The sequence below is a fragment of the Theropithecus gelada genome, chromosome 7b, assembly GCF_003255815.1.
Source record: "Theropithecus gelada isolate Dixy chromosome 7b, Tgel_1.0, whole genome shotgun sequence".
Classification (NCBI taxonomy): domain Eukaryota; kingdom Metazoa; phylum Chordata; class Mammalia; order Primates; family Cercopithecidae; genus Theropithecus; species Theropithecus gelada.
The window spans coordinates 42,898,564-42,923,459 of NC_037675.1; the positions used below are offsets into that span (position 1 = coordinate 42,898,564).

The following is a 24,896-nucleotide window of genomic DNA, read 5'->3' on the forward strand; positions in this document are numbered from 1 at the left end:
TAAAAAATAAATAAATTCCTAGAAACATGCAATGCACCATGACAAATAAAAGAGAAATAGAAAAATCTGAACAGACTTGTAATGAGTAAGGAGATTGAATCAGCATTTAAAAACTTTCAAAAATAAAAATAAAACCCAGGGCATGATAGCCTCACTGCCAGTTCTACTAAACATTTAAAGAACTAATATCAATCCTTCTCAAGATTATCCAGAAAATTGAAACGGAAGAAAAACTTCAAAATTTATTTTACAAGACAAACATTACCCTAACATTAAAGCCATACAAGGACCTTACAAGAAAAGAATACAACAAGCCAAAATCCCTGATAAATAGGGAGCAAAAATCCTCAACAAAACTAGCCAACCAAATTCAGGAGCACATAAAATATTTATTAACTATGTTCAAACGGGATTCATTCCACAAGAGAAAGGATGGCTCAATGCACATAAATCAATAAATGAGTTACACTATATTTACAAAATGAAGAACAAAATCATATGATACAGGAAAAAAAATTCTCGATAGATCCAGGGGAAAAAAAAAAAAAAGCAAAAAAAAAATTTGACTGCATTTAACATCTGGTCATGATAAAAGCTCTCAACAAATAGGTATTGAAATAATGTACCTGAACATAATAACAGACGTATATGACAAGCCCACAATCAATATCATATTAAACAGTGAAAAGTTGAAAGCTTTTCTTCTAAGATTAGGAAATAGAAAAGGATATTCACTGTCATCACTTCTATTCATTATAGCATTGGAAGTCCTAGCTAGAATAACTAGATTAGAAAAAAGAAAGAAAAGGCCTCCATAAAAGAAAAAAAGAAGTGAAATTGTCAGTGCAAATTGAAATTGGCATCATGTTTGCCAATGACATGATTTTATTTTAGAAAACCCTAAAGGCTTTATCAAAGACCTATTAAAACTGTTTAGTACATTTAATAAAGTTGTAATTTATGAAAACAAAATTTAACACTAAAAACAAACTATCCAAAAAGAAATCAAGAAAATAATTCCATTTACAATAGCATCCAAAAATAAAATTTAATATTTAGGAGTACATTTAACTGAATAGGTGAATGATGACTATGATGAAAACTGTAATACATAGGTGAAAGAAGTTGAAGAACACACAAGTAAATAAAAAGATAGCTCATGTTCATAGATTGAAAAATTTACCATTTTTAAAACATACATAGCACCCAAAGCAAACTACAGATTCAATGCAATCTTTGTCAGAATTCCAATTTGTTTTTCACAGAAATATAGTGAAAGTCTAATAGAAAAAAAATCCCTGAACAGCCGAAGCAATTGAGCAAAAAGAATAAAGTGGGAGGTATCAAATTTCCTGATTTCAAAATAGATTATAAAGCTATTGTAGTCAAACAGCATGGTACTGGCATGCAAGAAGATCTATTGATGAATGGAAAAGAAAAGAAAAGAAAGCACAGAAGCAAAATCCTGACTATTTAAGGTCAATTGATTTTCCACAAATACAATGAAGAAAAGACAATCACTTCAATAAATGGTGTTGACAAAACTGTATATCCACATTCAGAAGCATGAAATTGGATTGTTCTCACACACCTTATGTGAGAATTAATTCAAAATGGACAAAACACCTATATGAAAGAATGAATCAATAAATCTACTACAAGTAAATGTAGGGTAAAGTCTTCGCAATTTGGTCTGGGAAAGGATTTCTGGGATGGAACTTTAAAAGCACAGATTAGAAAAGCAAAAATAGACAGAGGATATTGCATCTAACAGAAAAGCTTTCATGCAGCAAAGACAACAATTTACATAATGGAGAGATAGCCCACAAATTTAGATAAAATATTTTTAAACCAGACATATGGTAAGGGGATAAAATCCAAAAAAAAAAAAAAAAACTAATTTAGTAATAGACAAAGAATCTGAACAGACATTTCTCGACAGAAGACATATGAATGACTGACAGATATATGAAAAAAATCCTCAAAGTCTCTAATCATCAGGGAAATGAAAATTGAAACCACAATGCAATATCACCTCACACCTATTAACATGGCTTTTACAAAAATGATAAGTGTTGGTGAGATAACAAGTGTTGTCAAGAAAGGGACCCTTTGTACACTGTTGGGGCCAATGTAAATTAATATGATCATTTTGCAAAATAGTGTGGAGATTTTCCAAAAACTAAAAGTAGATTACATATGACCCAGAAATTTTATTTTTGGATATATAGCCAATGAATCTGAAATCAGCATGTGAACGAGATACCTGTACTCTCATGTTTATTTCAGAATTAGTCACAGTAGTCAAGATATAGAAGCAACCTGATTTTATTAAAAGATGAATGAAGGAAATGTGGTGTGTATACACACACACACACACACACACACAGTAGAATACTATACAGTCTTAAAAATAAGGAAATTTTTTTCATTCACAGCGTGCCTGGAACTGGAGGAATTTATGCTAAGTGAATTCAACCAGTCATAGAAGGACAAATACTTTATGATCTCACTTATATGTAATATCTAAAAAACTTGATATCACCCTACTGACTCAGGTCCCCACTTTAGATGCGCTTCTTTCATCTCTGCAGTTGTGACAGGAAGATAAGTTGAAGCGGCTATGTGACTGGGGCAGGAACCAAATTGATTTCAGGGCAACATCAGCAACCCTCAGGGATGGGGCCTGTGGGACCATGATGGGTCACGAAGGACATTCACCAAGAAGAGCCAGAAGAGTCAAGAAGAGCCAGATGTGTGTGGTGCACTACATAGGAATGTTCCAAAATGGGAATAAATTTGATTTATCCCAAGACAGAAACAAGTTCAAAACTGGTGAACAGGAAGTCATCAATGGTTTTGAAGAGGACATAGTGCAGATGAGCCTGGGGCAGAAGGTGAAGCTGACTTGCATACCTGATGTGTCTTATGGAGCCCCAGGCTTCTCTTGTGTCATCCCTCCCAGTGCTACCCTATCTTTGACAGGGAACTGCTCAACTCAGAGTGAAGGCAGGAAGGAAATCAAGGTGGCTGGAGATGGCTGCTGCTCACCCTGCTAGCCTGCTCTGCCACTGGGTTAGCTCCTCCTGTTGGGGCTCTTGATCAGTGTGCTAACCTCACTGTCCCATGGCATGATCCATTCTTTCTGCCCAAGTTGCTGTGTATATGTTCGTTATTGTTCATGCATATCCTTGCTTGAGGAAGTTTTCATTGCATTGAAACATTTCAAGTTCTGCATTTTTAAAGAAGGCATATAGTAGCCATTCCTGGTCACAGAAAATAGATTTCTTGCTTGCAAAATCTACACTGCTCTACCTTCACTGAAGCCAGACATGCAAGGTGATCAGATATGAGATATACACAGTGTATGCTAGAGACTTGAGCCAGTTACCTTTGCTCTCACTTTCTATCTTATAAATTCTGTTGGCTGCTCACTTAAACAATGTCTGCTTTGGAAATAATATGTAAAATAAACACACAGTGCTTGACCAAAAAATAAATCAATAAAATAAAATTAAAAATAAAACAGTTGATCTCATAGAATCAAAAGTAGAAAGGTGGTTACCAGAGACTGGGGAAGGATGATGAAAATGAAAACATTGATCAAAGGGGACACAGTTCCAGTTTTATTGAAGGAATAAACTTCAATGTTGTATTCCACTACAGTTAGGAGGAATATATCATGTGTTTTAAAATTGTTAAAATAATAGATTTTTAATTTCCTCATAACAAAAAATATAAGTAGTTAAGGTGGTGGATATGTTAATTAGTTTAATTGGCTCTCTGTACAATGTATACATAGATCAAAACATCACATTTTACCCCATCGATATATACAATTATTATTTGTGAATTAAACATAAATTAATAAAATGTTAAAAGAAATATATTCATTTAAACTTTTGGAAAAAATGTACAAAGATATAATTTTGTGACAACAGTTAAAAGTAGTGTGGATGGAACTGTCAAAGGACTAGAGATTTTGTACATTAGTTAAGCTGGAATAAAATCAGTGTCTTGTAATTGGAGGATGTTAAATTCAATCATCTGGTAACTACAAATAAAGTACTAAAGGATATACACAAAAGAAAATGAGAAAGCTACTGGGTGCAGTATCTCATGCTTGTAATCCCAGCACTTTGGGAGATCGAGGTGAGTGAATTGCTTGAGCCCAGGAGTTTGAGACCAACTCAGGCAACATGGCAAAAATCTCATCTCTAGAAAAAATACAAAATTTAGCCAAGCATGGTGGTGGCATGCACTTGTAGTCCTAGCTACTCAGGAGGCTGAGGCAGGAGTATCACTTGAGCCCAGGAGGCTGAAGCTGCAGAGAGCTGGTATCATGCCACTTCACTGCCAGTCTGGGTGACAGAATGAAGTCCTGTCTCAAATAAATGAAAAAATAAATAAGACAGAAATACATTTAACAATTTCAATACAAAACAAAATTAAATAAACACAAAAGAGGATAGTAGTGTAGGAAATGAGGAGCATTATTCTATAGTGCATATGGAAAACAAATAGCAACATAACTAAAGTAAGTCCCACATTATCAGTAATCATTTTAAGTGTAAACAGATTAAACACTCCAATTCAAAGACAGAGACTGGTAAAATGCATTAAGAAACACACGCACACCATAATTCAAATAATATGCTGTTCACAAGAGACTCAGTTTGGATCCAGAGACACCAATAGGTTGAAAATGAAACTATGTAAAAATGTATTTCATGCAAATATTAACAAAATTAAAGCGGGGTTAGCTGTAGTAGTATCAGACAAAATAAATTTTAAATTTATAAAGCTTACAAGAGACAAAGGCATTATTTATTAATAAAAATTGAGCAAGAGCAATAGAGCAAGAAGATAAAAGAATGTTAAACATTTACACATATAGTAATTGACTGTAAAAATATAAGGTAAAAACTGACAGAATTGAAGGGGAAAATAGCTCTACACAATAGTTGGATACTTCAATACTTCACTCTCAGTAGAACAACTAAACAGAAGATGAAAAGATAGAGGATTTAATGAACAAAATAAGACAACCAGACCTAACAGATATATACAGAACACTCTATCCAACAACAGAATGCACATTGTTCTCAAGTTCACTCAAGACATTTTTCAGGATATAACATATATTAAGCCACAGATTAAGTATCTATACATTTTAAAAGATTGACATCACATAAAACATTTACTGTGATGACAATGGCAGAATAAAGTTGGAAATAACAAAATAAAAACTAAAAATACCACAAATTTGTCAAAATTAAATAACACATATTTGTGGAAATTGAATAACACAGATCGGTCAAAAAAATCACAAGGGAAATTAGAAAATGCTTAGCAATGAATGAAAACAAAATCATAATATATAAAAACTTATGGTACTCAGTGAAAGTACTGCTCACTGGAAAACTTTTAGCTATACATGCTTACATTTAAAAATAAGAAAGCTCTTCATTGAACAACTCAACTTTACAATTTCTGAAACTAGAAAAAGAGGACCAAACTAAACCCCAAAAAATAGGAGAGGGAAATAAATAATAAAGATTGGAGCAGAGATCATTGAAATAAATAATAGTAAAATAAGAGAGAACATCATTCAAATTAAAAATAGGTTCTTTGAAAGGCTCAGTAAAATTGATGAATATTGGACTAAGAAAAAAATGAAAGAAGATTCAAAATAAGATTGTTATAATAGTAAATGAAAGGGGGGATATTACTACTAATTCTACAGAAATAAAAAGGATTACGAGATTATCCTGAAAAATTGTATATCTACAAACTGAATAACCTACATGAAATAGACAAATTATTAAAAGTACAAAACTTACCAAAATTAACCCACAAAGAAATAGAACATCTGAATAGCACTGTAACTAGTAAGGAAAGTGAACCAGTAATTAAAATCTTCCCCAAAAAGAAAAGCCCTGGATCTGATGGCTTCACTAATGAATTCTACTAAATATTTAAAGAACTAACACTAATCTTTCTCAAATGGAAAAGGAACAAACACTCCTTAACTCATTATATGAGACCACCATTACCCTGGTAGCAAAGCCAGACAAAGATAATACAGGAAACAAATATTGCAGGCAGTTATGCCTTATGAACATTGATGTATAAATTCTCAACAAAATACTAGCAAATTGAATTCAGCAGCATATTGAAAGGATTATAAACCAATTGACTGTGTGTGGCTTATTCCTAGAATGGAATGATGGCTCAATATATTAAAATCATTCACTGTAATACACCACATAAACAGAATGAAGGAAAAAATACACGATTATCTCAATTAATGCCAAGAAAATATTTGACAAAATTCACTATATTTTCCTGATACAAAACACTCAAATAATAGAAGGAAACTACCTCTATATTATAAAAGTCACGTATGACAAAAAATACAGAAGCATCACACTCAGTGGGGCAAGACTAAAATATTTTCTCCTAAAATTATGAACAGGGCAAGAATCCACTTTGCCCCTTTAATTCAACGGAGTGGTAGTTCTTCGCCAGAGCAGTTAGGCAATAAAAACGAATAAAGGAGTGAGATGATATCTCATTGTAGATTTTATTTTCATTTCTCTGATTATCAATGATGTTGAACACCTTTTTCTATACCTCTTTGCCAATTATATTTCCTCTTTTGAGCAATATCTATTCACCTACTGTGTACTCACAAAAATTAAAAAAAAAAAAAAAAGCAAAAAAAAAAAAATTTAGAAAGGCACTGCAAATGTATAAAAGAAAGAAGAAAGGAAAGAAGGAAAAGGTATTAGAATTGAAAAGAAAGAAATAAAATTATCTCAGATCTCAGCTGATATGATCTTTTAAGTAGAAAATCCTAAAGAAAATGCACACCTAAAAGCCTGATAGAACTAATTAACACATTCAGCAAAATAAGCGAATAAAATGTTAACACACAAAGCGCATTTGCAGTCTATACACTAATAATGAACAGGCTGAAAAGAAAATTAAGAAAATTATTCCATTTACAATACCATCAGAAAGAATAAAAGAGTTATGAATAAACTTAACAAAGGAGGCAAAAGCCTTACAGAGTGAAAACTACAAAACATTTCTGAAATAAATGAAAGAAGACATAGATTAGAAAGAATCCCTGTGTTCAAAATGGGAAGAGTTAATATTGTTAAAGCATCAGTACTACCCAAAGGGATCCACAAATTTCCAGTCACTATATTCTGATTACTTTTGCTGAATAAATTTTTTAAAATTCTAGAACACAGAATTTCAAGGAATCCGGAATAAAATATATATATACATATATATATAAAATATAAATATATATTTTAAATTATAAATATATATTTTAAATAAATATATTTAAATATATATAATATAAATATATATTTAAATAAATATATTTAAATATATATATTTAAAGCTGTGGGGCTAATACTTCCTGATTGTAAAACTTACTACAAAGCTACAGTAATCAAAGGATTTTGGTACTGGCATAAAGACAAACATATATACCTATGAAATGGAATACAGCATTTAGAAACAAACCCTTGCATGTATGTACCAATTATTTTTGACAAGGTTGTCAACACCATTCAGGTGGGGAAAGGACAGTCTTTTTAACAAGTGGTGCTGGAAAAACATGCAAAATAATTAAATTGGACCTTTACATAACACTATATAAAAAAATTAAACTGGATAAAAGACCTAAATATAACACTGACAACTATGAACTTAAAACAACACACAAGGCAAACACTTTAAAATATCAGATTTAGTAATGGTTTATTGGATATGACTGCAGAGGCATAGCCAACAAAGAGAAAAATAGACAAATTGGAATCATGAACATTTTGTAAAGTGCATAAAAGATATTGTCAATAGAATAAAAAGGCAACCCACAGAATGGGAAAAAGTATTTGGAAATTATATATATGATAAGTTATTAATATCCTGAATTTATAGAGAACTCCTAAAACTCAACAAGAAATAAGCCAATTCAAAAATAGATGAAGGCCTTCAACAGGCATTCTCCAGAAAAGATATACAAATGGCCAACAAACATATAATAAAATGCCTAGCATCAGCAGTTTTAGGAAAATGCAAATCAAAACTGCCATGTAATACTACTTCATAATCATTAGAATGACAACTCTCAAAAGAATATAAACACAGAAAATAATAAGACTTGGAGAAGATATGAAGAAATTTAAACCTTTGTACGCTCTTGATATGTTGGTGGGAATGTAAGGTGTAAGTGGTTCATTTTCCTGGGAAAAGAATAAGATAGTCCCTCAAAATATTAAAATAGAATTATTTTGATTCAATAATTCCACTTTGGGTATAGAGGTGGAAAGAATAGAAAGCGAGACATCAATAAATGTATTTGTATATCCATGTTTAAAATTATATTAGTCACAAAGCTAAAAGTGGGAAGCAATTCACCTGTCCATTAGCAGACAAATGGCTGAGGTAATGGTATATACATACAATGGAATATTACTCAGCCTCATAAAGGAAAAAACAACCTACATATGATAGAGCATGGATAAATCTTGAGGAGATTATGCTAAATAAAATACGACAATTACAAAATAATATAATGTGATTCCACTTATAGAAGGAACTTAGAGTAGTCCCAAACATAGCAACTGACAGTGAAATGGTGATCGCAAGGGACTTCAGGTAGGGGATAATGGAGAGTAATTTTTTAATAGTTTTGCAAGATGAAAAAAGTTCTGGAGAAAAGTGGTAATGATGGTTGTGCAACAGTGTAAATGTACACAATACTACTAAATTGTGCACTAAAAACTATTAAGATAGTACATTTGTTGTGTATTTTTACCCCAATATTAAAAACTCAGGAAAAAATATATGGTTCAGTATGCATGCAGCTTAGAGTGTGAGGAATGGTGAAAATCAGATGCTTATGGGCTTTTAATGGTACACTAGAATTTCATATGTGACACGTAATTTCATTGCATTAAGGATCATCATTACAGTGTTGGCAAAATAAAAATATGGATGACTTACTTTATATTCTGCTGCTATAACTGACTGGGTATTATATATACACACACACACATACACACACACACACACACACACACACACACACACATATATATATATATATATATAGACAGAAGTTTATTTATCTTGTAGTTCTGGAGGCATGGAATTCTATAGCATGGCACCAGCACCTGGCAAGGATCACTCCATCACAGAAGGGCTGAAGGTAAAAGTGAGGACACCAGACAGAGAATAATTGGCAAGCTCATATTTTTTTATAATGAACTCACTGTTGTGATAACTTGCCCACTCCCACGATAATGTCATTTAACCATTTACTAGGACAGAGCCTTCATTACCTAATCACCTCTTAAAGCCCTCATCTCTTATTACTGTTGCAATGACAATTAAGTTTCCAACACATGAGCATTGAGAGACGTATGCAAACAGTAACAATCCAGAATATGTTGTATTGTCTTATAAAACTGTATTGTCTCATAAGACTAAATCCATTTATAACTCTATTGTATGAATGCACGTGAGAGACAGTGAAATGTTGACTTATAATAAAGCAAGAACTGAGTGCAAATAGAACCAAAGGATGTAATAGACATTGAATTAACAAACATTCATTGATTTAATGACAGATTCCATAAAAACGTGGTACATATATGCTACGAAATATTATACAGCTATAATATTCCATGGTGTATATAGAGATGATGTCTTTTGTGGGAACATGGAAGAACTGGAGGCTATTATCCTTAGCAAACTAACACAGGAACAGAAAACAAAATACTGTGTGTTCTCACTTATAAGTGAGAGCAAAACGATATGACCTTATGAACACAAAGAAGGAAACAATAGACACTGGGGTCTACTTGAGTGGGAGGAGGGAAAGAAGAAGAAAAGATCACTATTGGATATTGGGCTTAATACCTGGGTGATGAAATAATATGTATCACAAACTCCCATGACATGTGTTTACCTATGTAACAATCCTTCATATGTACCTCCAAACCTAAAATAAAAGTTAAAATAAGTTCACTAATTAGATGAAAAAAAATTCATCCTAATGTTGCAAGTTCATTATCACTAAATCAATGCCAGAATTAAGAATTGGATTACTGATGTTCGAAAACTAGCACATATTTAAATGAAATATCAAAAATGGTAACTTTTAGCTAACATCAATAGGGATACATGCACATTTTGAAGCTGTCTCTCTAACTTTCTTTTCTATATTAAAACATATTTTCTGTTTAACTTATTCATTTTGATATGATGAGATAAGTTTAAACGTATATTGCCCTTAGCTCCAAAATAAACTAGAAAAATCGTTTGTGTCCCTATAAATTATATTTCCATTTTATTTCTTAGTGTTTACATCCTGTATAATGTTATCAGTTTTCTTCTTTCTTCACATCATGTCTTAGATGAAATTTGTTAAGACTGAGTAACTTTTCATATATATAAAATATTTATATATTATATGTATATAAACATATTATATATATAATTACATATTATATATATATATATATAAAGTAGAATGGAAAGAGATTCTATAGTTTTTTACCTGCCAGCAAATATTGGCATAGATCTGTGCAAGAGAAATCATCTTTCAGCCTTGAAAATGAGAGCAAATGATAACTGTGATACCTGCTTTGTAATATTATTTCAAAGGTCACATAAAATAATGTATGTAAAGAAGCTTTGAAAATGATAAAGTACATATATGAAATATTAAAATTTGCTTTCGTTTTATTGTGATCTCAGTTAACCCCTTATGCAAAATTATTATGCTAATGCAGATGTATTATTCCATTTTCAAACTGCTGTAAAGATGCTACCTAAGACTGGGTAATTTATAGACAAAGGAGGTTTATTTGACACAGTTTTGCATTGCTGGGGAAGCCTCAGAAAACTTAAAATCCTGGAGTAAGGCAAAGGGGAAGCAGGCACCTTCTTCACAAGGTGGCAAGGGAGAGCACACAGGGGAAACTGTCACTTATTATTATTATTATTTTTATTATTATTATACTTTAAGTTCTAAAGTATATGTGCACAACGTGCAGGTTTGATACATAGGTATACATGTACTAAGTTGGTTTGCTGCACCCATCAACCCGTCATCTACATTACGTATTTCTCCTAATGCTATCCCTCCCTCAGCCCCCCACCCGCTGACAGGCCCTAGTCAGATTTAACAAGTATCACTTCTTATGTCCCTTAAGTCAGTGTTAAAATGCTGAACAAGAAAATACCAAGGACAGCAGGGTTATGGTCTAATAAAATAACGTATCTGAAAATGCTTTGCAAACATTATTTTGTATTCATCTTTAGTTTTTCATTCTTCCTTCTGTCTTTTATACATGATGGTTTATAATCTGACCTTATGGAAAATTTGTCCTGTACAGCCTTCATAGTTTAACTTTCTTTCCAATGACCTCTCCATCAAAATAATTTCTAATTGCATCATTTAATTTTCAATTTTAATACATTCTCTTCTTTTTGAGTTATCTTTTCTTTTGGAAACTTTCTCCTCAAGAGGTGACTTCTTTGAATGCTTTTTACTATGTGATTTTTCTTCATTTGCAGTTAAAAATGTAATTTGTTGTATGTAGGCAAAGGTGCTAGATGCTGCAGGGCATACAATTATTCATATTATATTCCTGGACCTCAAATAGCTTACAGGCCAATAAGAAATCTAAGACATGTGGTACATCACATGATGGACCATTAGGGTGGTTCATTTTAAAGTGTAATACCTCTCACATCTAAACTGTTAGTTCTTCCCTGTCCTTGTAATGTGTTTTTAAGTCCTCCTGCCAAAAAAGGTACTTCTCGCGCTTATAGATATTTCTCACGCCCATATTACTTTTCAGAATATTTGCAGTTCTTTGAAACTCCCGTACTCCGTGTGGTCCTTAGTTTTTCTGAGTTTATTCCAAAATCTCTTTTAACCAACTATGAATCTAATTTTCAATTGCTCAATAGTTTCCCAGGACTTATGGTCTCATATTCAACCCACTGACTTTAATATATATGTTCCAGTATTTTTACAGTGACCATTATAAAGTATATTTTGTCTCTTTGTCTCTCTCTACACACACACCTACACACACACACATACACATATAGATACAGAGCACCAGAAATCAGCATTTTATTTTTATTTTTACCTAATAAAGGGAAACACAATTAGACAAGCACAGGTAGCGACTCTGATTAACACCAGTTCAGGAGTGCACTTAGTAGCTGGTTATTTTACCATCTTACATACCTGGTAAAAAATGTAATCTCTGTGCTTTACCATAATGCCATTTATGTGGTCTGGTACCCAAAGCAAACAGTAATTCAGTACTTTCCATTGACTGATGGATTTATATTTTTTCTAGTTTTCTGTGAGACACACTGTATTTCAAATGTGGTTTAATAAGGACAAATAATTCACTGTGACAATTAAACATGTTTTACTAGATGTTCCTTTTCTAATAAGGAACATCTAGTGCTAAGATTGCAGTCCTGAAACTGTTCACACTTAAGGCTTGCCCTAAGGCAGATGATGCACTGTTATGTAGATTTTCATGCAGTCATGGCAGTAACACAGAGGGATTCCCACATATCTTATACCTGGTTTCTTCCAATGGTTACATCTTGCATAACTGTAGTACAATATCACAATCAAGAAACTGTCATTCATACAACCCACTGACCTTATCAGATTTTTATCAATTTTACGTATACTTGTATTTGCTTCCATTTAGTTTTCTAAATTTTATCACATATGTAGGTATACACGAACACAGTCAAAATATGGAAAAGTTCAATTAGCATGATACATTCTGCTACATGTGTGTAGCCACAAATAATTCTCTCCCTCATCCCTAAATAAATAAATAAACATTTATTTCTTAATTTTTAGATACAGGGTCTTACTATTTTGCATAGTCTGGTCTTGTTCTACTGGGTTCAAGCTGTCTTCCCACCTCAGCTTTCCAAAGCAGCTGTGATTACAGGCATGTGTCACTGTGCCTTGCTTCTGTTATGTCTAATTTTAAAAGAATAACGTACTCATGTATTACTTGTATTATGAATATTAATAAACAAATGGAGCATGCACTTTCTCATTTGCACATGGAAAAATTGATCTGGCTTCTACAAATTTACACATGAATCAGAACGCTAAAGAGAGGACATAATGTAATATAAATGTTTTGAAATTCTGCTGAATTGGGTTTTTAAAAATTTTGTATGTTTATAAAATGTTCAGTATTATGGTTTCTTTATGAAATAATTTCTGATTTAACATGCAGAGGAGGAGGTCTTGGAGGAAGGAAGGAATAAACGAAGGATGAGAGAGGGAGGGAGGGAAGAAGAAAAGAAGGGAATCAGGGAAGGATAGAGAGAAGAAAGAGGAAACAGGGAGGGAAGGGACACAGAGGAGGGGAGAGAAAGAGGGAAGGTGAAAACTGGTAGATACAAAGGACCTAAATAAGGGGATTATATTATAGAACAAAATGGTTAGGGATCAGATGGAGATAAAACATCCAGGAATACACTAACACAGAGATTTGCTATTATCCAATAATCAGCTAAAATGATGTTAACAGTAAGCCCCAATGTCCATTTGGACTAATAAAGACTTGCCACCTCATCCTGATATGAACCTATATTTGGCCCCTCATGGAAGGAGTGGAAAGAGGTCAAAAAACAGGTCAAAGTTGAAATAGATAAAATATCAATTTACATAAAACTTTTTTTTCAGGTTGTGGTATGTGGGTACATGTGTATACACAGGTGTGTGCATGTATGTAATATATCAAATAACATTCACTGTGGTGACACTGTGGTGTACATAGTATAACCACTTAAATACTAATGGACAAAAGGTTTAAGTATGAGTTAAGAGTTACTGAAGGGAAATAGAGAGAGAGAGGGAGACAGGAGAAAGAGAGGAAGGAAAGAAAGGAGAGAGGGAGGGAGGGAAGAAATGGGGGACACAGGAAAAAGAAAAGAAGAGAGTAAGGGAATAAAGAAGGAAATATCGTATGTGGATAAAAAAATGATAATTATTCTATTGATAGACACAAATTGATATTCTGTTTTAACTGGAAAAGATCATTACCAAAGAGCTAAACTGATATACATATTAGTTTGACCATACTATCTGTCTGCTGACTTTTACCAAACCATTAAGAACAACAAGAATGTGGTGTTTTGTTTTTCCATATGGTCCAAAGAACAGAGTACATTGTCAGAGCAGACCATGAGCTAGCAAATGAAATCAAAGGACCACTCTCTCATTTCACCAAGGGATGAAGATGTGCCAAAGTTGTCTTCAGGGAAAAAGAAAATTTATAGCCCTTTGAGTTTCTGATAAATGTCAAGGAAAATTTTTCGCAGTGTAATACTAAATTGTGAAATCATTATTTGAAGTATTTTTGTTATTACTTTGGATTGTTTTGATTCTATCATTTGACAAAATATTGTGGTGCAAGTAAAAGTATTTTGATAGCTCTGGGGTCTTCATCTGGGCCTGGTTTTACATTTCTTTTGTTTATTTTTCATGGAAATTTTACAACCACTGTCTAATAAACAGAAATTTTGTAATTAAATTAAAATTGTAATAATACGTTTTGGTTTTCACTGAATCAGTTATTAATTTAGCATCTCTGTTTTTGTATGTGGTGAGAATCTCATATTTTAAACTATTACCATGAAGCATAGTGAATGAATCATTTCTTTAAAAACAATGAAAAGCAAGCACAACCTCTACCCACCTTCTGTCTTCACACCCTGAAAAAAACAAAACAAAACAAAAAAAACCACCTTCACCTAAGTTGTAGCTTACTGAAATGCTGAAATACAGTATCCCTTAATATTGTTTTCTGTTAGTTGTTAACAAGATATTACAAGTGCAGTAATAAAATTTTTAGGTCAGCAAGATTTATGTTTTACTTAACTGCTGAACTCTTGCTATTAGAGGAAAGGAATGATTAGTTGTTTTCATTTATAATGTGACATTTACATTAAGCAATAAATGCTCTAGTAGTGTATTAATTTATTTGTCATATGATCTTGGATGTGTGCAATAATTTGTAAAAGTTTTTCTATAGCCAAGGATATGGTGTTACATTTTTTCCAATAACAAATGCATTTTCATATTCAATCATTGCCTCTAATTTAATTTTTAAAGTAGGTTTAGCAATATTAATGGTGAGGCAAGCATGTTTTAATAATAGTGTTTATATGAATTTCTGAATAATTATGCTTTAACAAACTTATTAATATGAAGTAATTTTCAATTTTTTGCTTGTGTCCCAAATTATTTTTCAAGTCATTCGTTTTAATAAAATAGCAATCCCTATCTTATAACCTCAGTTTTGGAGTAGTCCCATAAAAATAATGGCTATTTTGTGTCAATATATTATTACATAATTGTAAATAAGTAATTGAATGAACTGCAATGACATCATATGATTCAATTATTTATATATTTTAAAACAGCTGGTTTTTGCATCATGTAGGCCAAAACATTTGGCTGTTTATTTTTTAACCTTTTTTAACACAAAGTTAATGTAACTAAAGACAAATGTAGAACAACTCATTCCTTGTTTATTTTGTACTATTAGGAATTCTAGGAAGAAGTGATTGGAAATGATACCATTTGATGGATTCATAATTTTTCAAACGTTATGAATATTTAAAATGAAGGGAATATGTGAGATGATATTCTGATGTCTTCAGATATTTCAAGAGTTTTCAATGGGTCAAAACTTAGGGCAGGTTTAGGAAGATTTTCTATGGGTAACAAAATTGTTGCAATGCCTATAATGTATGACGTATTATGATTAGTACTTTCACATACATTGTATCTTCAAATAATTACAACTTTTTGTAACTGTTTTCATTTTGAAAGAGAAAAATGGGTAATGTGGTCATAGTTGTGATTTCAGCCTTGGTCTAGAAGACTTTAGAGTCCTATCTTTGGTGATTTTAAGGCTCTTACCAATGTGTATGTTCAGGCAGTTGATATTGGGTGCTGGAGGAGGTAATGATTCTCACTTTTAAACACATATTTTCTAATAACTTCTGGAACTTTGCCCATGTTTTCTAAGTTCTTTCTGAGTTTAGTGTTGGCACCTTATGTGGTTTGGCTTTGTCCTCACCCAAATCTCATTTTGAATTGTAGCTTCAGTAATGCCCATGTGTCGTTCCATGGGATTTGCTATTATCCCATGGAGGGAAGGAATTGAATCATGGGGGCAGGTCGTTCCCAGGCTGTTCTGGTGTTAGCAAATGAGTCTCATAAGATCTAATGATTTTATAAAGGGGAGTTCCCCTACACATGCCCTCTTGCCTGCCGCCATGTAAGACGTCCCTTTGCTCTTCCTTCATCCTCTGACATGATTGTGAGGCCTCCTCAGCCATGTGGAACTGTGAGTCCATTAAATGCTTTTCCTTTATAAATTACCCAGTGTCAGTCATGTCTTTATTAGCAGCATGAGAACAGACTAATACATCATCCACAATAATTGTTAGAGGGAGAACTATGTTTCTTGGAAATACATGTACATAAACAATAACAGTTGCTGAATTTTCTAAGATTATGCAAAGATAGTAACAACTTGGAATTAAGAAATTGACCTTATTTTTTTATAGGATGTTCCATTTCAACATAATATTAAGAAAAAAAATCTTTGTATGATAACACTAGAAAATGTAGTATTAGAATCTCAAATCTGAACTTTCTCACTTTAGTCATTGCATTGACCAAAATATATGGGCTAAAAAAATAACACCTTACTTTAATATAGAACCCTTATTGATTTTCTGAAAATTTCACTTACATTATGAGATATAAGACATTTCATAGAGTGAGATAGCCCTAAGTGAGAGTCCTCACTTTGCTATTTATCTGTATGACCTTGCCCAAGGTTACTTGATCTTTCTCTGTCCTTGCATTTTTGTAGCACTAAAATAGAAATATGTATTGACCTCAATCGATTCTTAAGAGAATTTTTTAACACATGTTTCATGGTAGCTGGAACATAGTAAGTCTTAATAAAGGTATTATTACAAAAAAAGGAAATGCTGTTCTCATTAGTTAAATTTTCTCTAGGAAATTAGAATTTAGGTAGGAATTTCAGCTGTTACTGTGCTTTTTATGCTAAAATGAAGACAGAGATGTACTGTTGGTCAATAGTATGTTTTAGGCGGAGTTAGGATGATATTATGAGGCCTTTATATTTTGCTACCATAATGAAATAATATAAAATGTAATTACAGAATTCAGATTTTTTTTTTATACTGCACATTTACTACAAAGAAAGAAACATGATCAGAGCTACAGGGACAATGAGGTGTTTTAACCAAAACAATTTATGTAGCAATATATTGTGCCTGTATTTACTAACATGTGTGCAGAATACATACATATGAATATATGTGCAGAATACATATGTATTCTGCACATATATTCATATAAATGTTATTTTTGTAACAACAAAATCCCAGAAAGGTGTACTTTTTCAGTTAAGACACTTTAAGAACAGATTATGCTTATGGTAGATGTGCACTGCTAGAATGAATGGATTCATGCTAGAAGACAGAAATGGAATGTTCTTCAAGATGTTAAAGACACAGGGCACAGGCCGGGCGCGGTGGCTCACGCGGGTAATCTCAGCACTTTGGGAGGTCGAGACGGGCGGATCACTAGGTCAGGAGATTGAGACCATCCTGACTAACACGGTGAAACCCCGTCTCTACTAAAAATACAAAAAAATGAGCCGGGCATGCTGGCGGGTACCTGTAGTCCCAGCTACTCGGGAGGCTGAGGCAGGAGAATGGCATGAACCTGGGAGGCGGAGCTTGCAGTGAGCCAAGATCGCGCCACTACACTCCAGCCTGGGCTACAGAGCGAGACTCCGTCTCAGAAAAAAAAAAAAAAAAAAGAAAAACAAAACAAAACAAAAACGGGCACAACAGAGCAAAGTATTCTGATATATGTACAAAAATTTACACATGCACACACATACATACACACACAAACTATTTCTGAAAGAATGTTCTAAAATGTGAAATTGGTTTTCTGCGAGGAGGATATCTTACTTTGGAGGGAGATGTACTACTGGATTTCTGATATTTTTATCATGCATATATGAATGTGAAAATTAGCTTAAAATATATTCATGGAAAGAAATAAATGAAAAGGCAAACAATTGCTGTACCAACATGGTTGTCAAATGATTGATTTATATTCATATGTGTGTATGTGGTATGTCCCAGTTATTCTAAAATGCTGTGGTAAACATAAATTTCAAAAAGATACAGCATTGATTGACAGATTCAGATAAATAATTGAAATATATAAGCTATAATTTACTTTTATTTAATTGTACAATTAATCTGTGCATTGATTTTAGTATTTCTGACCATTTCAGTATTAAATTAAGCAATAGCTTAATTTTCCTTTTTAAATAAATTTCTAATTATTATCTTAAGACAATATCATCACTTCTTTAAATTTTGACTCTATAAGATCATTCATATATCTTTACAAGTGAAGGCAGCAGAAATAATTAGCTAAACTCAAGTTGCTGTTTCATCTTAGATCTGCTTTATATTATTATGCTTAGGAATTTCATTATTTCTGCCTTTCTCTTCCTCAGACAAAATAAGTCATAGTTAAAGTAAAATTACAATGCTTTTATTAATTTCAAGAACATTTTAAAAACTCAGCCTATTTCTGCATTAAAAATATCAGTGGTTGAATATCAATTGGTACTATTACATAGATCTTAAAAGAAAGAAAGTTAAACATCATGTCTCATAGAGCCAAGTTAACTATTCTTTAGAGTGACATGAAAACCTCAAAAAGAGGTAGAAATCAGTAATCTGCTGACATAAAGTTAAAATGTAAATGGCATGCCTATGTATTTCTTTCATAGACATATAGGTTGCAATAGACAGATTTTCTCTATTGAAAAAATACGGGAAAAACAACATAAGACTATTAGCTTAATCAGGGTAGGGGTTTTTCAGGTTCATTCACTGCCATATCCTAAGTGTCATATGCCTCGTAAACAGTAGGTGATGCTTAAATATATGTTAACTTATGCAGTGTTTTAACATTAGACTGCTAGTTGAATTAATTTAAATATGATGAAATTGAACTATGCAGCTTAAGATTATTTAAATTATCCCCAGTTTTGATAAGAAAACTTATTTCAGAAAGGAAAGGAGAATGCTAATATATTTACTGAAATCACAGTATGTTGCACATTCCATTGGAAAGCTTTATTATGCAAATATATTTAAATCATATTGCATGATAGTCCTGCTGTAGTTTGAGATTGATCACCCAGTTAACAGCCACTATGTTTTTCAAGGATACTTTATAAGCATTTTTTGATACACTCTTTTTTTGTGCTTGCCTCCTTTGAAGAATCCCTGTAACCATTCAGCCAGGTGTTGAGAAGATATGTAGCAGCCGAGCACTCATCTTTTGACACCATCCTCTGAAATCAGCTTTGGAGATGCTTTCACTCTGTCCGTCTTCTGCAGCAGCCAGGCAGAGTGCTGACTCCTTCACAGCCGTGAGGAACTCTTCAGGCTCCAGAAGTAAGTTAATTGCATTCAGTTCAATCATTGTCAGTGGGTTTAAAACACTTAAGGGAGGAAAACTAAAAATCTTGCTAACTTACATACAAATTAAACCTCGTAGTATTAATCACTGATTATGTTGGGTTTTTTTTTTTTTTGGAGTCATATTTTTCTGGAGATGCAATGTCTTCCACTTTTTGTGTTGAAAACCTATATCCTTGTGGAATTTTCTGATTTTTTTTTCAGGATTTGTGTTTCACATGCATTATCATAATTTATACTTACAACTCTATAAGGCCTGGACAAGGAATATATTAAAATAACAATGTTTGCAAATGAATAAAAAGATTCAAAATGACCAAATATTTTATCAAATTTGCTTGGCTCATAAACTATGAAAGTGGAATACAATTTCTGGTTTCCTAAATTTTAAAAAGTAAGTGCTGTTTCCATGGCTTTGATGTCCAGTGCTGTATGAAGGGCAATGTACTGGTGCTAGAAAGAGCAGTTTTCCTGATTGGTTGGTTTATTGAATGATACGTTATCTGGGTCATTCAAGGAGAGTTTATGCCAACCTTTAAATGTACATACTAGAAAAACAGAAGAAAATGAAAATCATATGTAGGAAAATGAATTGAAATCAGGGGACATGAAGAATCTGTAAAATACATAACACAATGTACTGCATACCACCACAAAACAAATTCCCAGCCATAAATTTATGTATGGGCTTTCTAACTTCTAGGTAAATCAGGTAAATGTATTAGTTAAAAGATTATTTATGACCATAGAATTTGAAAATAAAGACAATGTCTCAGGAAAAGTTCAGGTTTTCCTGGTTCATACTTATGAGCCTATTGTTTTGCCATGTTTCTAGTTTAACTTTACGTTTGAGGCAACTTTACGTTCATACTTTACATTCATACTTATGAGCCTATTGTTTTGCCATGTTTCTAGTTTAACTTTACGTTTTTTTTCTTCTCCTAAATACTTGATGTAGACATTTCTTGTTGCTCTTGGCGACATATTTACATCTCAATGTCACTGCACAGAAAATTAATTGTAGGTGCACTTTTATATAGAGCAAAAGTTTGATATAGCTGAAACTGTCAGTGATTGGATGCTTGGCAATTAAAATTTTCTTGAAGTGAACAGGTAAGAGATACTTAATGAACCCATTTTTATTTTGCAACATATTACATGTCAATATGCAACATAAATGCATATGTTATTAGAAGAACAGAAAAACTGTAGTTAAGAATTTATATGTGAATCCTGATGTATCTGATTATATAACATTTAAAATAGGCAGTCAGTTTGTTGTTGCCAGTATGCTCAAGGTGGTGTAGAAGGACTACTTTTAAGACATACAAAAATAATATATCTAGATTATATTGAGGTTAATTGATTATAACTGTGATGGTAGTGTAAAATGATGAGTCTGAGTATGCAGATTCATTCCAAACATGATTTTCGTGTAGGTTTCTTCTTCCTATATTTTATTACCTGGTATTCCTTTTGTACATAATGTATTCATATATTTTAGGAATTGCTTTTGTTGCTTTGCTTCTTTAGCTTTCCATTAAATGAAACAATTTGAGGAATGCATTCTAAATTTTCTGTGCTTTGCATTTTCTTAAGGAGACAGAGGACACTGTCCAAGCCTGAGGTGACTGTGAAAATGTAAAAATTGTTTGTTTCTTTATGGCAACCCCACAAGAAACTCCAGAGATTTTATCTGCCCAAACAATTAGTTAATTAATAATTTTTTTGTGTGTTGTTTTCCACGGGCAAGGCTTTTTCTATATAAAAGCATTTACTTTACGAAAGCCGTTAGCAAAGGAACTGTATTTACTGACAGATTCTCTAGTGTAAATCCCAAAACGAAGTAAATTCAAACACATTTTCATTTACTAATTGCTAAAATCAAGGCCAAAGGATTTTCTTAATTAACGTGGAAATAAAAGGCTAACCAGAAATAATTTATATATTGAAAAAGACTCTTCCAAGTTAATGCTTGATTCATTTTTTTTTTTTTAAATTAGCAGTCCATTCGTGTGTAGAAGTAGTACCTCATGTTCTCTATTTTTTCTTTGGAGTAACATTAGGTTAAAGTCTTGCATGAAACTGATCACTCTGAAAAAAATAAATAAATAAAACGGAAAGAAAACACATTCCTAATTAGGGTTGTCCAACTTCAAATAGCTCATTGAAAATTCATAGGACATCCATTAAAATCCCTTTAAAAATAAATGGAATACCAGGAACTTTCTTAGAGTGAAACAGTGAATGGAGTAGTAGTAGTAGAATAATGATGCAATGGAATATCCACTTGTGATTAAGGAGGACAGCTGAGGTGGTAATTGTTGCTATTATGATTATTTTTCTCACTCTGGCATTTCCAATTGGCCTTGGATAGTAGAAGAGTACTTTTGTCTGTTTCTCTATTCGTTCTCACTTGACAACAGTATTGATGAAATTAAACAATGAATGATGTCTTAACAGCAAATGTGCCTGTAGGCACATGCTTTTGAAAACACATAAGTATGTATGTGTGTGTATTTATGTGCATGTGTGTGTATGTATATATGTATATATGTGTGTATATATGTAAAGATAATTTACTATACCCATAATGATAATAATCATTTTACAAAGCTAATATTCCTTTTAACTATTAAGGTATCCTTAGTGGCATTAAATATACAATATTTAAGGGGTGCTTTATTTTTCTGAAATGAACTCCCTTATATTTAAAGTGTATACATTATCACCTTTTATGACATTATTTGAAAGTGGCTTAACCAGCTATCATAATAATGGGCAACATATTATTTGACAATTTGTAGTACTCTTTACTAAACATTAATTTATTTGCTATGTATACCATTTCTATGAGTACATTTTTCATTTGTCTGTTTCTTCAACCATGTGTTAGTTCATTTTTGCATCATTATAAGGAAATACCCAAGGCTGGGTAATTTAGAAAGAAAAGAGATTTAACTGGCTTATGGTTCTGCTGGCTGTACGGGAAGCATGGTGCCAACATCTGCTTCTGGTGAGCCCCTGAGGAAGGTAATCATTAAGAGAGAAGGCAAAGGGGGAGTAGGCACATGACATGGAGAGAGTGGGAGCAGGAGAGAAAGTGGGAAGTGCTACACTCTTTTTAACAACCAGATCTCACATGAACTAACTGACCAGGAATTTACTCATCACCAAGGAGCCATTCATGAGGTATCTACCCCCATGCTCTAATACTTCTCACTAGGCCTCACCTCCCATATCGGTGATTACATTGTAACAAGAGATTTGGAGGGGATAATCATCCAAACCTTGTCATTCCATCCCTGGCCCCCCCAAATCACATGTTCTTCTCAGATTGCAAAAGACAATCATCACTTGCCAACAAGCCCCAAGAGTTTTTAATCATTCCAACATTAAGTCTAAAGTCCTAAGTCTCATCTGAGACTCATCTCCTTCCACCTATGAGCCTGTAAAATCAAAATGAGTTATTTAGTCCCAAAATACAATGATGCTACTGGCAATAGCTAAGCTTTACCAGTCCAAAAGGGGAGAAATTGGCAAAAAGAAAGGGGCAATAGACCCCATACAACTCTGAAACCCAGCAGGGCAGGCATTAAATCTTAAAGCTCCAACATAATCCTTGACTTCAGTTTCCACATCATGTTGTGAAGGATGGGCTCCCAAGGACTTGGGTAGCCCTGTGCCTGTGGCTTTGTAGGACACAGCTCACATAGCTGGTCTCACAGGTTGCAGTTGTATGCTTATGATTTTTCTGGGCACAGGGCTTAAGCTACCAGTGAATCTACCACTCTGGGGTCTGGAGGACAGTGGTTTCTTTCCAACATCTCCACTAGGTGGTGTCCTGGTGGAGACGCTGTATGGGGGCTCCAACTCCATAATTTCCCCTCAGCTTGCCCCCGTAGTTTCTCTGTGAGGAGCTCCACTCCTGTGGCAAGCTTCTGCTTGGGCACCCAGGCTTTCCTATATATCCTCTGAAATCTAGGTGGTAGCCACCAAGCCCCCTTCACTCTTGCAGACTTAACACCATGTGGAAACCACCAAGGCTTATGGCTTGTGCCTTCTGGAGCTGTGGCTTGAGCTGTACTTGGTCCCCTTTGAGCTATGACATAGCTGGAGTATATGAGGAGCAATATCTCAAGGCTGCTCAGGGCAGTGGGACCCTAGGCCTGGCCCCTGAAATCATTCTATTCTCCTAGGCCTCTGGTAATAGATATCCTTGCCCAGAGGCCCAGGAGAAAAGAATGGTTTCTTGGAGCAGGCCCAGTCTTGAAAATCTCTGAAATGCCTTCAAGGCATTTTTCCCATTGTCTTGGATATTAGCGCATGGCTTCCTTCTGGTCATGCACGCCTCTCTAGCACATGGTCGCTTCATCGGTTGTTTATATTATTTCTCTGTCACTTGCCCAGTTTGCAAATTTTCCAAACCTTTATCCTCTGCTTCCCTTTAAAATATAAGTTCCAACTGTAAATCATTTCTTTGCTCCTGTATATAATTTAGGCTGTTAGAAGGCGCCATGTCACTTCTTGAACATTCTGCTGCTTAGAAATTGTTTCTACCAGATATCCTAAGTCATCACTCTTACTTATCAACTTTCACAGATCCCTAGGACCTGGATGCAATCCAGCAGAGTTATTTGCTAGGGTGTAACAAGGAGGACCTTTACTTTATTTCCCAGTAACTTCCTCATTTCCATCAGAGACCTTGTCAGTGTGGTCTTCACCATCCATATCTCTGTCAGCATTTTGGTCAAAACCATTTAACGGTCTCTAAGAATTCTAAACTTTCCCTCATCTTTCTGTCTTCGGAGATCTCCAAAATCTCCCAAACCCTGCCTGATACCCAGTTCCAAAGCCACTTTCACATTTTCAGTTATCTTTATAGCAACACCCCACTACTTAATACCAATTATCTGTGTTAGTTCATTTTTATATCACTATAAAGAAATGTCTTGGGCTAGAAAATTTATAAAGAAAAAAGGATTAATTGACTCATGATTCTTTAGGCTGTAGGAAGTATGGTGTCAGCATCTCATTTTGGTGAGGGCCTCAGGAAGCTTACTGTCATGGCAGAAGGCAAAGCAGGACCCAGCAGGTCATATGATGATAGTGGGAACAAGAGAGCAAGGGGGGAGATGCCACATCTTTTTAAACAACCAGATCTTGCATGAACTAACTGAGAACTCACTCATCACCAAGGAGATAGCACTAAGTCATTCGTGAGAAATCCACCC

The 24,896-nt window shown here is 33.5% G+C and overlaps 1 protein-coding gene and 1 pseudogene across 6 annotated transcripts in view; both read left to right on the forward strand.

The window, feature by feature from the left end:
- Positions 1–24,896, forward strand: part of LRFN5 (leucine rich repeat and fibronectin type III domain containing 5) — a 284,289-nt gene that overhangs the window by 125,818 nt on the left and 133,575 nt on the right. For 4 of the 6 annotated variants that reach the window (XR_003120478.1, XM_025391964.1, XM_025391967.1 and 1 more), the window contains one exon: positions 19,463–19,638. The exons of the other annotated variants lie outside the window; for them this stretch is intronic. The gene's annotated coding sequence lies outside the window, so the exon portion shown is untranslated. The remainder of the gene's footprint in view (positions 1–19,462; positions 19,639–24,896) is intronic. 6 annotated transcript variants of the gene reach the window in all.
- On the forward strand, positions 2,778–3,007 carry LOC112628757 (annotated as a pseudogene).